This window comes from Carassius gibelio, chromosome B18, assembly GCF_023724105.1.
Source record: "Carassius gibelio isolate Cgi1373 ecotype wild population from Czech Republic chromosome B18, carGib1.2-hapl.c, whole genome shotgun sequence".
Taxonomy (NCBI): domain Eukaryota; kingdom Metazoa; phylum Chordata; class Actinopteri; order Cypriniformes; family Cyprinidae; genus Carassius; species Carassius gibelio.
Genome location: NC_068413.1, coordinates 32,188,903 through 32,196,408, shown reverse-complemented (window position 1 = coordinate 32,196,408; position 7,506 = coordinate 32,188,903). Strand labels below are relative to the sequence as shown.

At 34.0% G+C, this 7,506-nt stretch overlaps 2 long non-coding RNA genes across 2 annotated transcripts in view; one reads left to right on the top strand and one right to left on the bottom strand.

Annotated features, from left to right (window-relative positions):
* Positions 1 to 2,034: 2,034 nt before the first annotated feature.
* Positions 2,035 to 7,506, top strand: part of LOC127977626 (uncharacterized) — a 91,737-nt gene continuing 86,265 nt past the window's right edge. Inside the window, exons 1-2 of the long non-coding RNA XR_008158272.1 lie at positions 2,035 to 2,274; positions 3,003 to 3,098. This is a non-coding gene — a long non-coding RNA (uncharacterized LOC127977626). The remainder of the gene's footprint in view (positions 2,275 to 3,002; positions 3,099 to 7,506) is intronic.
* LOC127977625 (uncharacterized) overlaps positions 6,438 to 7,506 on the bottom strand; it is a 91,775-nt gene continuing 90,706 nt past the window's right edge. Inside the window, exons 5-6 of the long non-coding RNA XR_008158271.1 lie at positions 7,324 to 7,451; positions 6,438 to 7,203 (exon numbers count right to left, since the gene is read on the bottom strand). This is a non-coding gene — a long non-coding RNA (uncharacterized LOC127977625). The remainder of the gene's footprint in view (positions 7,204 to 7,323; positions 7,452 to 7,506) is intronic.

Sequence of the window (7,506 nt, the reverse complement as noted above, 5' to 3'; positions counted from 1 at the left end):
TTTTTCTCTACTTTGAATGCACAAGATATCCTCAGATCAGCTGAAACTGACATTAAAGACATTAGATCTATTTCCAACCATGAAAGATGGTAAAATCATGCAATGCTGTTTCTCTGAGCTGATAGAGATCAGAGCATAAGGCTTCAGCTTGTCATAGATTAATGAATATTTCTACTGATGAAATCTGTTCAGTAAGCAATCCAAAGTGGAAAGAGTGAGTAGTGTGATAAATTAGTTCATGCTTTGACTCGTCATATTAAACATTTAGAAATTCTCCTTGTACAGAAACTCAGTCAAGACTGTGAATGTACTAATATTGTAGGTCACCTTATTTGTGCATATATTTCTTTTGAAGCTGTTCATTCTGATTCAGACTGAGCTATTATGACTCATAAAGAGCTTTAGCTATTGAAACTTTATGGAGCACTATTTACAGAATGCACAAAAAAAACTGCCTGGGTTTCCTTTGAGAATTCAGTGAGGGTTCAAAACACCCAGGAATATGCCATTGCATGAAGCATGATGTTTTGATGAATGTATCTCTTACATGAAAGCATCCCTTATGGCTAACTTAACTGTTTTTGCAAAGTGGGCCAAGACATCCTCAATTGGCTACATACTGTACAGTATGTGCCATCGCCTCAAAATGACAGAGGCCTGACCTATGAATATTAATCAAGTTAATCTTAATATTTAGATGTATTGTTTATATATCAGGTCTGTAGTCATGTTTGCTCATATCCAAGTGAAACAGCAATGTAATAAATGAATACTGTTACAATTATTAAAAGGATAGTTCTTCTAGTTTCTTTCTTCTGCTAAACACAAAATAAGATATTTTGAAGAATGGTGACAACCAATGGAAAAAAAAATACAATTGAAATCAATGGCTATCAGCAAAATCTTTTGTGTTTAGCAGAAGCAATACTTTCATACAGGTTTGGAACAACTTGAGAGTAAATTATGACAATTTTCAGCCATTCAAAAATTATACAGTAATTTGATGGAGGAATTATTTTTGTTGACCAATTCAAGTAACCAGCTTGATGTCTTATTTGATCCATTTTGTAGGCAAGCTGCAGCATATAGATGCATGGGTTATAGAGCATGACTGGTTGGACAAGCGTTACACAGTGTATGGGGTTCAGGGTTTTAACCTACCTTAATATTAGTTTTTGTATTAATAAATCAAAATTGTAGCTCTACATCACAACATGTATTCTTGATTTCACTTTAAAGCACACAAACAAGGAATAGAGAAGCAGGAAGCATGTGTGAGAGCTGTGCACGGCAGACAACACTGCTGCTTTCTGTCACGGATGACAACTGCAAACGACCACTCAGCAAAATATAAACTCTATAAATTCCATTGCCAGATTGCCTCACAAAACACACTGACAAATTGAAACTCCTGTTAAGCAATTGGAGATGCTTCCTTTGATGTATTCAGTCAGCCATGGCAAAAGACTCCTGTCATGATTGTTAATGACAACTATGGCTCTATAGTGATTATTTTGATAGTATGTTTGATTCTTGTTTTTATCTTGTCCTGATGCCTATTTCTGCTGTATCTACACTAAAACAATGAATTCATTACTCTTACTTAATTTAAAAAAAGTTGTTCCACATGGTTTATTTCATTCAAAGTAAGTTATATTGGGTCGGATTAGTTGGTCTTGAGTTGGATTAGGCCAGATTGATGTAATATAGTGAGTTTAATTTAACTACATTAAATCTTTGTTACACTAAATATTAAGTCTGAAAAAAGCATTGTTTTTCATGTATATTCTACATGATTCTTAAATGAAAGAGAACTGAAATGCAAGAGAACATACAGCACAAGTTATTGTTTTAGATATGTTTCTTGATGTGATTGGGCCCTTACTGCATTTTATTTTAAAGGAATCTTACTCATAAAATGTACTGTATCTGTAACTTAATTAAATGTACTGTATCTGTACATTTTCTGTACAGATACAGTGCTATTTAAAAAGGTTTACAGCAGTACACAATATTATTTTACAACCCATTCTCACTCCAAAGGCGTCAAAAACCGAAGCATGGTCAAGCGCCCCTAGCGTCACTTTTATGACGCCAAATGTGCCTCTTGGCGTCGAATATCGAAGCACTACGACCTTCATTGCTTTCAGTGGGAAACTTTTGGCGTCAGAATTCGACACGACGAGGACATGAGATGTTTATCGCTATGAAATCACGTTCAAGAAGTCTCATTCAGCACACATCGCGATACTTGCTATCAGTTCCACAGTTTGGGTGAGTAGTCGTATATACGCTTTTTTAATACCTTTTATAAATGTATTCTGTCTTATTTATTAATCAGATTAGTGCCATATGTTTAATGGCTGTATCATATCGGTCATCCGCGGCTGTCTTTGAGTTTCATTGCGTTTAAATAAATGAACACAGCTGCTAATTAGTGTGATTAAACTATATCTGTCACCTGACGTGCCATAGACCTTCAATCCGTTTTATATTATTATTAATTTCAGGATCAATGATGTAAGTTGTATTTGTAGTAAAATCATGGTAATCACGACTCTTACAATAGTAATAAATGAAATGTGAAGTTAAAACACAGTAAACGGGACATTAGTAACTGTAACTGTAGTTTTACTATGGTATATTAATAATCAATACAACAATACAATAATCACCAAACCAGCTGTTTGTATCACTGTAATGTTAGTGTTTTTATGTGCTTTTATATGACAGATATCACAGTAATCATATGTTCTGTACCATGCTTTTAATACCTTTTAATGTAAATCCCCCCCCAAAAAAAAAAAAATTAAAAAATTAAAAATAAATAATAAAACATGCATTTTTCCATTTTGCAGTTCATTCATATCAGTTTATATTTAAATATATATTTATATATATTTATTATATCTAAATATTTTGCTCACAGATCATTATTAACATTCTGTATATAATTCAATTTTATTTTCTTCCCCTTTTTTTATTTTTTTGTATATTTTTAGCTGAAAAGACGTAAAGGAAGCCCAGTGGTGTTTCTGGAGAGCTATTCCTTCAGAAATGGAGAAGACAGAAAGCTGCGGAGGCAGATATTTGCAGCAGTAAGTCTGTGATAGTTTGTCCCTTTTATCAAACATTCCTGCTGTTATAGATTGTACAGCATTTGTTGTTTCTTAAACTGTTGCACTGTCCAAATACCCACACTTGCCATCTTTGCACTTGACCACTTGATTACTTATTTGACGTCTTTCCTGTATTTGGCCTAGTGTTCAAGTGAGCATGATGACCACAAGTGTGTGTCGAACTTTTCATGACCTGATGACTGTGTTTCCCAATCCTGGTCCTGGAGAACCCCAGCACTGCATGGTTTTGGTGTCTCTCTTATCTGACAAACACACTTTTGAGGTCTTGGAGTCTTCACTGATGAGCTGATGAGTTGAATCAGGTGTGTTTGATCAGGGAGACATCTCAAATGTGCAGTGTTGGGCTTCTCCAGGACCAGGATTGGGAGCCACTGCCTTATGGGACACTTATGTGTTTACAGAGATTTTTAATATCTAATTATCAATATTTCACATACTGTACATTGGACAGCTTTCCGTGACCTCTTGTGAGATCTCGGCAAAAAGTCTGACGATTTATTCCAAAACATGATGCATGATGGGATACACTAAGCTTTGTATAGCGCTCCGGAGCAGTATTGGAGAGGTTTAGTGTGTGTTAAGGACGCTGTGCTTTGGCATTATTAAGACCGGGCAAAGTCTTGTTCACACACTGTCACGTACACACACTCTCGAGTGGCCAAGACTGCAAGTGTGGGTATCTGGACAGGGTCAAAGTCTTAAAAATGATCCCTAAACAGTCGCACATCACAGTCTTAATAATCCAGTTTAACACTTGTATGATATTGTACAAGCCCCAGGACGGTCTCATCTGACACTATCAAAAGAATTCATATGACTATAGCTTGCTATTAATTACTTGCTTTCAATAATGGATGCATTTAACATTTAATTATACAGCATCTTTACAGAGGTGTAATGTACAAGTTGCACGTAATTAATAATATTTCCTTCCTTCTGTCTTACAGGATTTTTTGCAGATAATGCTAGTTCTCCATCATGCACAAGGACTCACCTCGTTAACTCTTTTTCCCCCGCACACACAGAAATGGTCCCTGGATCAGTGATTAGACTTTGCAGTGGTTTGATTTTTGCAGAAGATGTAACTTTGTTTTAATTATAAGCTCATAATGAATACATTACAGAACCAGTGATGAAAACAATAGTTAAACATAGTATTTTTCGTATTGATAAAGCATTTTGTTCTCTTTTTCAAGCTTCATACAGTAAACTTTTTAGACTTTAATTAAGAGTTTTAGTAAAGGAGATATTCATACACAGTCATCCCCTAGCTCCAGTCATGAAGTGAAATCATGATGTTATGTCAAAGCTAGCAGGTGTTTGTTTTCCTGAACACTTTCTCTGTCTTTCATTGTTCAGACAATCAGTGTTTATTTGATGCTGTGCTGATAGAGTTTTATAGATGATATTGCACACTTGACATTTATGTCTTCATGGTGTTTTTTGTGAGTTTGAAACATTTACATTGTGTTGTATAACATTTTGGTCAATTTAATTTTTAAAATAATTTATCTTTTTCCAGTGTTCTCTGAAAGACATACTGTATTTACTGTTTTGTATTTTAATAAAAGCATTTTCATTTGCATACTGAAAATAGTTAATGTTTACAACATAACTGCCTTTTTATTCTTTATGGTGGCAAAAACGAGCTTGGTGACAGAGGATGCAGTGTAGTAATTTGGGCATGTTGTCTTTAAATGAGTTTGACATATCAATAAATAATGGAAGATCCTTACAAAAATATGCATGTTCATTATGCTTTATGTATTTATTTGTTCATTCATTCATTCATTCATTTATAATTTCTGTTTTTATTCCTAGAGTTCAAATGGTAGAGAATGGTAAATCACAGAAACACAAATGTGAACAATTTTAACTTTAAAACACAATGTAATATACAATGTAAATTTTAGAAGCACATCATTTGATTAGTAAATATATTTGTCTTTGGTCAAAAAATAAATAAAAATCTTAAAAATGTGTCTTATATTTAAGACATATTGGGCATGTGCACATCAATATTGCCCAATTTTTTTCAAGTTGAACAACGGAGGAAGGTGAAGACGTTAATAAAACATAATCTAATAAGTAGCAAGCTTAATCTATTGTTAACCGAATCTATCCCTTCAGCCGAAAAACGAAAGACATCGGTCATAAATGGATGAGGAAGTGTGACACCGCTGCTCAGCTTTGATGTCATTGGCTATGAATTTTCAGGACAGTCTGTGGTTGGACTATCTTTTAACCCATATTAAACAGCGCATCATGTTGAAAAGTATGTTTTGCTGCTATCATCACATTAGTAATATATTAAGTCAACAATGAAGTGTTGCTATCTTGAGAAAAATGACATCTTTAGCGAGATCCTATTCCTAACCCTAAGCATAACTTCAATGAACTACAAAAAACAGCCCCCTAGTGTTGCCTTTCCATAGGTAGAACGACGGAGGCTTGTGGGTAATGAAGTTTAAAACTTTTTATTAACGAAACGAAATAAATTATTTATTTTAAGGAAAACTGGACATCTAAATATGTTCATTGTGCAAACCTCCATGATATATTTGAGAGGCAGGCTGAAATGTGGTATTTTACAGTGAGCAATATTTAAAATGCCTTTATGCCAGCTTTCCATTTATTTCTGAAAACTGAGCTCAACATTATTTTATCAGCATAGCATAAGTAATAATCCTGCCCATTTCCTCTTTAGTATGTTAATTGCACTCTGATTTACAGCCATTTGAAATGTACAGTTTTGGGCTCTTCCGGGGGGTGCTACTGGGCCCCTGGGGGTAGAAGGGCAGTAAAACCTACATATATGTATTCTCCTCATCATGGACAACAAACTGAGCTGAGTCACATTTATATCTGACAGTTTTCACAGTCCTCTGTTTTCTAATTCTTACATCATTGCTATTATACCTTTTGACAGGACATTGTGAGGCCATCTGATGAAACATGGAAAAATTAGAAAGAAATGATTTAATAATGAAAATAATAGATTATTTCTTTGATTTTTTAAGTAAATGGCAAGAAATATAATGGATGAACCTGCAACAACTTGCCTTTATCTATTCCCCACTGTAAAGCAGTAATCAAGGACAGTGTATACACATTGTGATACTTCACTATTACACAAGGACAAATTCATGCAGTGCTAAGAATATTAATTTATATATATATATATATATATATATATATATATATATATATATATATATATATATATATATATATATATATATATAACTAATTAGCAAAAATCAGTGTAAAAATGTCCTCCTCACCCTCACTGTATCTTGCTCCTCAGGTGCTGGACATCAGTAATGTGTGTGCTCTTGGTTTTAATGCATTACTAGATCCACGTTGATCATTCCTGCTACATTCTCAGTTATCCCTCAAGTGTTTGTAACAATAAAGCCCATGGCACCATCTTGTAATGCAGAATAATTAATCTCGTAACTCCCTTTATTTCACAAAAAATTTGCATATTTGTTACTAAAATATAAAAAAATTACTTTCTGGTGTACTGATGTCCCAGATGTTATTAATCCGATCAAAAATGTTTATGTCTTAAATAAAAAATAATCCCAATAATTAATATGTCGTTTTTCCAAGTCTAAAATAAACACATATGAGCCTACCTAGTAAAATTATGTATTTACCAAGAATCTTCAGAACACAATATTCAGCATTTTCATTTTATTGAAGCATAGACTATAAAGTTGATAAAGTAGCATCAAGACAAATAAGATTCAATGAAAATAATTATCATCAAAAATACATTAACCTCATATATAAATCAGTTCTCACAGATGAGTGATGAAATGTCCTTAAAAGTCACACAGTCCCATCCAGTCAACTGTGATACAGATCATGTGATACATATAAGACATGTGATACGGTTTCAGAAAATAATGATTCCCATCATCAGATCTAAACTGGTTTCATCTCCCCATCGTGTTCTTCTTCTCTCGTGTCTGGAAACAGTTTGTGGTTGATATCCAGCACTGATGTGGTGTAGCTTCTCTCAGCCAGAGGATCTCTCAGTCCTAAGATCCCAGACCTGGTCAAAGTGAAACAAGCAATCCAGATGAAGTTGTTTAATGGACAGAGAGTTCAGCTTATGTTCTGTGTGATTTTAGCAGGGTGAGCAACTATGACCCTTGTAGTACTGTACACTTACCATTCTTCAAGCTGCTTTTAGACCTTTTGAGAAGCTTTTTCTCTGAAGAGAATTTACCACATCCTCTTCTTTCAGTCCTTTCAAGAGCATCACTTGATCAAAACCCCTCATATGGCTGATGAGATCATCTGTAAAAATTAAAATACTGCAATAAAAATGTCATTCTGCAAGAATTAAGAAAAA